Below are 9,534 nucleotides of genomic sequence, written 5' to 3'. Positions count from 1 at the left end.
GGGCACCCAGGGCAACTGAGCTGCATCAAGGCATTGGCTTTCAGACAGACAAGGGGCACAAGAGGTCACTGTAAGGCAAATGGTGCTGCCAGTGTTGATGGTGTAGACAGAGCAGATGGGAGCTGGTGTGGAGGGCAGTGCAGGGTCACTGGGCTCCTGATAGCAAGGAACCAATGCCTTGGGCTGGGAAGTTAATCGTGTAAACCCACAGAAGCTTCCACCCATGGGAGAGGTGGGCCCTGAGTCAGATTCTTGGAAGAAAGGGAGGTGGGAGTCTGTTGTAGGTACCCTTGGGATCACTGAGCTGGGGTGAAAATGAGCCCTCAGGAGGGGAAAGCAAGAACACAGAAAAAGCATTCTGAGGGAGCCCCCACAGGACAGAGCAATGCACACTCATCTGAGGGACATCCATGGGACAGAGCGATGCACACTCATCTAAGGGACCCCCATAGGACAGAACGATGCACACTCATCTGAGGGACCCCATAGGGCAGAGCGATGCACACTCGTCTGAGGGACCCCCATGGGACAGAGTGATGCACACTCATCTGAGGGATCCCCATGGGACAGAGCAATGCACACTCATTTGAGGGACCCCATAGGGCAGAGCGATGCACACTCGTCTGAGGGACCCCCATGGGACAGAGTGATGCATACTCATCTGAGGGACCCCACAGGACAGAGCGATGCACACTCGTCTGAGGGACCCCCATGGGACAGAGGGATGCACACTCATTTGAGGGACCCCATAGGGCAGAGCGATGCACACTCGTCTGAGGGACCCCCATGGGACAGAGCGATGCATACTCACTCCCCTTGTAAAATACTATTTGTGTTTCTTCAAAAGATGTTCAATACCTGAAAATAAATAGACTCCAATATGTGTCTGTTGCCAACCCTCTGGGCTGCTGAAAACCTCTGGATATTGAAGCGGAACCAGGGCTGACTGTGCGTGATGTGGGCCTGGGCTCACATCTGTGGCAAGGGCTGCTGTGCAGGCTGAGCTGGTGTCCACAGGCAGGAGGCCTATGGAAGTTGGCACTCCTGGGTCACTGCCCCATGTATGGGGGAATCACAGTTCCCTGCCCTGTGGCAGAAGAAAAATGACACATCCAAAAGCTCTTCCTAAATGCTTTTTGGGGGCAATGTAGACATTGCTACAAAATGGACAAGGACACATGGTCCGAACCTCTGGAACTAACCAGATGATGCTGCATCTTTGTCCCTGCCATGGGTGTGGGTGTATATGCTTATCATGGCAGCTCACATTAGCGAAATACAGCAGTGGAATGACGTAGAATCATGCTGTGTTGAGATCACTACCATCAATTACAAATTTATGGTCGCATTTGGAGGGATTGTCATGCCCGCTGTCCAAGTAACTCACATAGGTTTTGTGCCTCGTCTTCTCCTTACAGCCTTACAGGTGAGGAGCCCCTGCCAGATGGGAGCACTCGGCGAACCATGGAATATGCTGAGCCTCATCAGGGGATTAGCAGCCCTGACCTCCCTCATTTCTTGTAGATCTGAAACTGAGCATGGGCTCACATTTAAACTTGCAGAGTTTTCCATCAAGAGCTCATGGGGGTTGCAGCCGACAGCTGTGCACCCAGGCGTTGGCGGTTAAGGATGCTCCGGCTCCTGCCAGGTTCAGCTCCTCCTGGATTTACATCCTTCACCAGGAGCTGCACAGTTTCTCACCATGATTTTGTTAATGCTGACATTTCAGCACACAACGAAATAGAAAGGTCATCAGCTGGCTAATTTAAAAATAGCATTTTGATCACTCATCTTCCTGGAGTGTCAAGCCCTGCGGAGCTGGTGGAATTGACATGTACTCATTACCACGTTTGGGCTCCTAAAACCAAGCTGGGTAATTTGAAGCCCTGTCTTGGGCAGCCCTGGGACGGCCATCAATCAGTGGCATAATCACCAAGAGCGATCTCCATCAGGAGTGGGCGGCTGAGATCCGGGAGTCTCACTCCTGCTGCAAGACAGTTTTGGGGGGTCAGGGTGATGATAGTAATAATCATTTATTGGACACTCACAATGTATCAGATTTAGCATGAATTACTGAATTCGGCATGAAACAACTCCAGCAAATGGACGCTCTGCCGATGTACATTGTTTATAGGCGAGAAAACAGAGGCGTGGGGAGCCTTGGGTGGCACATTCAGAAGGAAAAGAAACAGCCTCGAACCTTGTCTACTCCAAGGGCTCCAGAAAAAGTGCCTCCTGCTTAGTTTTGCATTGTCTCTCCTGTGCCTTTCCAAATTAACACGACAAAAATGGGGGCAGCTCTTCACACTGCATAAACATTTTTCATTTAGTGAAAGCAGGGATGAAAGAGTTGAAAGTAACCTGCACCGCTTCACTCATCATACGCCAAGTGCATTCTCTCGCTCCATCCTTAAACTCACCCCACAGACGTGCATGAGTCTGAAAATGAGGACAAGGAGGCTTGGAAAGGTTAAATGACTTACCCAGGACTGCACAGCTTGCACGTGGCAGAATTCGGATTGAACCCAGGACTTCTGATCACCAAGCTAGATGGCTTCAAGCATAAGAATGATCAAATAATTGTAATTAATAGTGATTGAGCAATTGCTGTTGGACTTCTGCACTTGACCCTGTTATTGTGACAACTCTGTCCTCTCAGCGCTTTTTCAGATGAGGAAATTACTGCTGATAAGGACTATGAGACTTACCTGTGGTGGAGAAGTCCTAGTGGCTCCTACAAGCCAGACTCATCTCCTGTCCAGAGCGGGGACACGTGAGCTGCACTCTCCCTGTCTCAGGGACTGGGAAAAATCTATTCACCACCAGTTCTGCCTCAGCGTCCTCTGATGACCTGCCCCCTAACTGAGAGTCTCCTCTCTGACCGGGCCCAGGCATCAAGTCCTTCCTGGTTCTCCTTTGGGTAGCCGCAGCAAGAACTGCCGTTCCAGGGACTGGGTCTGCATGGTGAAGCCCTGGGTCTGAGCCTTCTCTTGACATGAGTTTCTTCCAGGACAGGTCCCTCCTTCCCTTGTGATTTTTCTGGAACTGTATGTGGTGAAGCAACCAACATCGCCAGGTAGATGCCCAAGACGCATTTGGGGAACTTCCCAGTTTCTATCCCCACCACCCTGGGCCTTCCACCCTGTGTCATGAACTCTTCACTCACTGCCGCTCTCCACACCCATCCCTGTCAATCTTCCAGCCATGCACACAGGCCCAGTTAGGAAAGGTCACCCTGTCATGCGTCTATTTCATTGGCATGATTAACAGCAACTTCTCCACTACATCTCTCCTGGTCTTCTCTGTTCCTGTGTCACTCAGAAGTCTTTGCCCTCCTACTTGGTAGAATGCTTCTTTTTCCTTCATATAATTACAACTTTGAAGATGGTTTCTTGTCTCTCAGTGGGAATCCGTTTATTCCTCCGTGTAAGCCTTTTTGCTTTGCTGTCTAATTTCCATTCATCGTGACAAAAGATACAGGCACATTTCATTTCACCCAATCCTTTAAAAAATTGGTATCGCTTTTGTTTCCTTACATTTTATTACCTCTGTAAATTTATTACCTCTACATAATGATGTTCACTTATTTTTCTTAACAGATGAGCAAGTACAAGTCTCTGTAATTAAGGCATGGATCCCAACTGCCAAAATTGGAGATCCTCCACCTGGGTGTTTCCAAATCCTCAGAGATCACATCCCTGATCACAATGAGAGGCCGTGCCCATGAGGGCAGTCCTGGTTCTGCTGTGGTGGCAAATGCCCAGGTGGGCCTACGCTCCAATGCAGCAGCTCACTCTCCACGCCTGTCACATGTCCACGTGGGGCAGCCAGGCTGGCTCTGCCTTACGGTCCTCCACAACGTAGGGTTCAAGCAGATGGGGGCCTGGACCATGACCAGATGCTGTGGCAGAGAGAAAGGAGAACACAGCAGACAACAGGCTGGTCTCAAAGCTGTCACCCTCAAAGGACACAAATCATGTCTGCTCACAGTTCACTGGCCAGAGCCAGTCAGTGACTCCAGGCCGGCCAGCCAAGAGGTAGAATCCCTTCCCAGGGCCTGGCTTGGAACATGTGTGAGCAGTAACACGGTCTGCCGCAGACAACAAACCCAATCAGCTTTTGGAGAAACTGATGTGCAGAGAGATGGCCCGACCTGCCCAGGTCACTAGCTCACTAGCGGCACCTGGGCTGCAGGGGACGAGCACTCTGTCCGTGGCCAGTGGGCCTTGATCTCACCACCGCATTCACCCACCGCAGTGCAGGCGGTCGGCAAGGTGGTTTCCTGGCCACTCTCCTGGGGCATTCACACCCCACTTCCTGAAGCCATCCCCTCCTCCACACAGGCCCCCAGCTGAGGATTTCCTTTTCTGGGCATCAGCTTCTATAAGACGTCCAGGCGTTCACAAAAGTGGGACTTTCAGAATGATGACAGTAGGTGTGCACATTTATTACTCAAGGCGCCCAAGACAGCCCTGCTAGAACCATGCTCAGATGCCTCAGAGGCAGCGCCCAGGGCTGGAGGAGGGGGAGCAGCTCCAGGCTCATGGCCATCTGGCCCAGGGAAGAGGACAGCGGAACAGAGACCCTGACTGCTGGCCTGCCTTGACGGGACGGTTTTGGGTCAAACTGAGTGGGCCACAGGGGGCCCTGATCTCAGGGTGTCTGTTCAGGGACTTCTGGATGAGTTTAGCATTTGAACCAGTGGCCTCAGTAAAGCAGATGGCCTCCCCAGTGTGGGTGGGCCTTGCCCAGCACACCGAGAGCCTGAATAGAGCAACAGGAGAGGAAGGGGTATGTGCCCCTTTTCCTGCCTCATTGCCAGCCCAGGCTGGCTCCTCTCATCTTCCCCTGCCCTCAGCCCGGGATTCACATCGTCAGCTACCCTGGGTTTCAGGTCTCTGGACTCCAACTGAGTTACATCCCCGGCCTTCCTGGGTCTCCAGCTTGCAGATTGCAGATCAAGGGGCTTCTCTGCCTCCGTAACGGTCATGATCACATGAGTCAATTCCTCATAAAAAAAATCCACATGGAGATGTGGGCAGACAGACCGACAGATGGACAGATGGCTCTACACACGAGATAGCCCATCGGTTCTGCTTCTCTGGAGAACCCTCATGAGTACACTTGACACTCTCAATTTCCATAATCCCTGGCTCTTGATGTTGTTGCTGGAGACAGATCCAAGTGACCTTCTCAGGCCATCACCACCAGTCCCCCAAGTAGCTGACGCGTTGGACTTGGCCATACCTTGCACACACACATGTATGACCCCGGCTCACCTCTCGACCATTTACTCACAGTTACATATGACAAGGTCAGTGTGCTCTTCATGACCTGAGCTACACGAGTGCTAACGGGCATTGGCAACATGTGTGGTGCTGGGCCAAGCTGGGAGAGGCTGAGCATATCCACTGATGGACTTGCCGTGATCGCCCACAGGACCAGAAGCAGGATTTGTATATAGAAAATGTCTGTTTCCAGTTTCTTTTTTTTTCAGGTCCACAAAGCCTGAGGTGTTTGACTTTGAAAATAATGGCAAATAAAATATGATTGAGAAACTGATTCCATTGTGGTAGATTGAAGTTTATGTTTATAATTCATTCTGGACGAAAGTGACTAGGCCCAAAAGGTAAAACCTTGCATTGTCATTTAGAGATGGATTAAAGTTTAGTATGGAACATCTCATCAGTCATCCTGCAGTGACTTGTGGCATCTCCACTGCACACTGTGTCCTGACACGCCCACGTTACCTCCGGAAGAACCTGCAGTTCCTATCAGCATTTCCAGAAATTCAGGCTGTGTCACCTGGGTGTGTCCTATAAGAAGGATGGAGGGAGGACAGAATGTAGAGAGCTCTCAGCTGCCCCATAAACCTGGGACTTGGTTAGTCATCACTGAGGAAGCTCTTTGACAAAAGAATCAGATGGCATGCACTTTTGGAGATAACCAGAAAATGTCAGGAAGATAACTTCTTAATGGCTTTGTAAAATATACATGGCCGTGCCAGCTGGTGGGATGTATCCAAGCCCAAACAGTCATCACCTTGGAAGAAAACGTGCTCAGATTTCTTGCATTGACAAGATACTCTCTCAGGTGCAATAGTCACAGTTTGAGCAGCGTCAATCCGTGAGTTACAAATGACTGCCAAGGCCCCATGCAAGGGCACGATTTTCATCCCAGATACACAGCTTCCTCTGTGAGCATCTTAGAGCCCCCACAGATTTTGAGCTCCGTCAGCTGTGGGTGAGGAAAATGTCAATTTACATGACTTTGATATACAGACTACTCAAATAGCACCTCCATTTCGTGCTCCCCTTGTGTGGGGAAAATAAACATCAAGTGAGGGCTCCCAAAACCCGCAGAGTCATTGGTTCAGCCAGATAAGCCTACAGGAAAAGGCTGGATGAAAGTTGGAAGAACCTTGTGTAACCACACAGAGATGGCTGCACATGACTGTGGAGGACCAGGGCCACATTCCCAGGGAAGAGAAAGTATGAGACGGCAAAACAGAGCCGGTCAATCCGGGAAGTCTTCTCGGAAGAGGAAAGTTCACTAGCTCCGTGGGATAATGTGGTTTTAGTTATTAGAGCTAGGAAGGGTCAGAGCAGGTGTTGAACAGGAGAGGGTTTGGGGAACTGGCTTGGCTAAGCCTGGAAACAGGGTTAAGTCCCATGAAGGAGGAGCGGACTGGAAGAAGTGGAGCGGACTGGAAGAAGGGAAGGTGGGAGTCTGCAGGAGAGGCAGAAAGGCTTCAGAAGGTGCAGGGGGCTGGATAGCTCCATGGCCTGCTGCTTCCCAGACCTCTCCCCAAGATCTCCTGGAGAGGACTCAGTTTTCTTGTGCATTTTCTTTCTTTTCTTTTTCTTTTTTTTTTTTTTAAGACGAAGTTTCACTCTTGTTGCCCAGGCTGGAGTGCAATGGCACGATCTCAGCTCACTGCAACCTCTGCCTCCGCCTCCCGTGTTCAAGTGATTCTCCTGCCTCACCCTCCTGAGTAGCTGGGATTACAGGGGCCTGCCACCACACCTGGCTAATTTTGTATTTTTAGTAGAGATGGGGTTTCTCCATGTTGGTCAGGCTGGTCTCGAACTCCCGACCTCAGGTGATCCCCCGGCCTCGGACTCCCAAAGTGCTGGGATTACAGGCCTGAGCCACCACACCTGGCCTCCTTGTGCATTTTCATACCACCTGTTCTGACATAGAGAAGTGTCTCTGAGAGCACAGCTCCTCAGCCTCAGCCACAGGGAGGACCGGGTGACGTCCCTGCTTCATTAACCCTGGTCGCAGACTCAGCTTCTGTCAGCATGTATCTCAGGGACCAAAACAACACGGGTGCCCATGGGCCCTCAGAACCCCTTCCTGAAAACACGTGTGATGGGATTCCAGGCTACAGAATGGAGTCTGTTAGGTCCTCGGGACGCCTCTAGTGACATAGCCACCATTGCAAGGCTACCAGGAGCCACAGACTTCCCAGTTCTCTGAGCCAGGCACCAGGGAGAGTACACACACTATTACTCATTATCAACAGGACCGCACAAGGCAGCTTTTAGACAGCCCAGGGCTCAGGGAGTTCAAATAATGGGTTCAGATCACAAAGCTGGGATCCTGAGTTGGGATTTGAAGCCATGTCTGTCTGATTACATTCCTGGACTCTTTCCCTCCCTGCCGCCCTCCCTCTCTCCTTTCTCTCCTTCTTTCCTTCCTCCTCCAATGCACAATTAGCAAGGTGAGAAGTTCAACAGGTAACTTACTGGGAGAATTCTGACCCTGCCACCGGGCTGAAGTCTGCAGGTTCATTCCTCTGCCTGGGAATCACAATTCCTTCAATCCATGGCCCCTAAGCTCTGAGCAGGAGGAGTAACCACCCAGCTGCCTGAGGTTCAGATCCCAGAACCAAACACAGCGTGCTGTCATTTAGTTCCTAGCTCGAGTTGTTCTGTGTGGCTTGGTCTCTGTGCCCTCTGCAGCTGCCTCATGGCCCTGCTATCCTTCCGTGGTCAGGAGAGATGCCCCAGGCTGCAACCCTTCCCTTTCAAAAACCACCACCTTTCTCCTCAAGGGACGTTTCGGTGCGATGCTTAAGATGCTCGGAGAAAAGTTGTCCTGTGGGAAAACCCGCCCAGCTGGGGAACGGGAGGCTTATCTTCTCCTGTAGGCTTCTTTTCCTTTTTTATTTGGGAAACAGAACTTTGGGTTGACCTTACTCCAACCCCCAAGCTTCCCTACCATTCTTCATTGCAGTCCCTGAAATGAGGTTGGAAGGGTCCACTTCAGCCCCTGGCCCATTATGGGGGCACCGATGCCAGCTCCTCGCTGCAGAGACACATGTGCGGTCTCTGCTCTTCTTCTCTCCCCCACGGCCCCTTGGACGTAATCTTTGTACTTTCAAGTGCAAGTGTCCTCATATTAAGAAGATTCTGAGTTTGAATTTGAGGAGTGTTTGACATTAGCCCAGAGATGGGCAGTGTGTGTCCCAGACATGGATGCAAAGTCTAACGGTACTTAGGGTCTCCTCAATTTTGGGAAAGAATGAAAATGACTTGATTGCATGGAGACAGCAGGATTTTGCTGGGTGGAAACAGATGTGCATTGTCCAGGGGTATCAAAGGTGTGAGTGAACTCACAGCCTCCAGAGCTGTGACTGGAACCACGCCACGTCCCTCCGCACAACCCACTGTCCCACCTCTACCTCGATGCCACAGTGGGGACTCCACACCCACATTTCTGAGGCTCCAGCTGGCTCCATTTCAGGCTGTGCCAAGAGGTGATGGCCGAGGGAGACTGCTGAACAAGTGGCTGAGGAAGAGGACCGCTCTTGTTTTCTTTTTATTTCTTCTGATTTACTTCTGTAGTGGTGGTTCCTGTGAAGGTCACCTAGGGACACAGCTTCACTTGTGCAGTGGAGGCCTCTTCCCATAGACGCCTCTGCTGGAGCACTCCAGACATAGGCAGGACCTTCCGCCACACCCCACACACACTCCCCACAGGCCTGCGTCCCGGTCCTACAACCCTCCTCCAGCTCAGATGCTGACGCGCACCGGCCAACACCCATCCACCCCGGGACCTCTAAGAGTCAGCCCTGTGAAAACCTGCTTCCAGGGTCTAAGTCTTGATGATCTCAATCTCTTCCTGAGATCTGCAAGTGCCTGCAGCAGTTCCTGCCTCTATGAGATGGCAGCATCTTCTACTTACCAGTCACCCAGTTAACAACTTTATACCAAACTTGTTATTCCTTAAAGTAAATTCTCTCTGTTTAATGGCTGCTGCAGTGCTTTCCTCCTGGCCAGCTCCTGACTGGTGCCCAGCCAACAGAGAAACCACACCCACCTCTGCAGGTGATGCACCAAGGGCAGGAGTCCAGGCTCCAGGCAGACTTAACCATAGGCTCAGCCACTGGCCAACCCCAGCATCTTGAAAAAGTCACTGAACTTTCTGTCCCTTGTTGCTCTAGTCTGAGCAATTGGGATCTGCTTCATAGTGTTCTTCCGAGGGTTGAGGCAGTGAGAAGATGATGGTCACCAAGCATTTCCCTGG

Source organism: Macaca mulatta, chromosome 9 (genome assembly GCF_049350105.2).
Source record: "Macaca mulatta isolate MMU2019108-1 chromosome 9, T2T-MMU8v2.0, whole genome shotgun sequence".
NCBI lineage: Eukaryota > Metazoa > Chordata > Mammalia > Primates > Cercopithecidae > Macaca > Macaca mulatta.
This window is presented reverse-complemented; position numbering follows the sequence as displayed.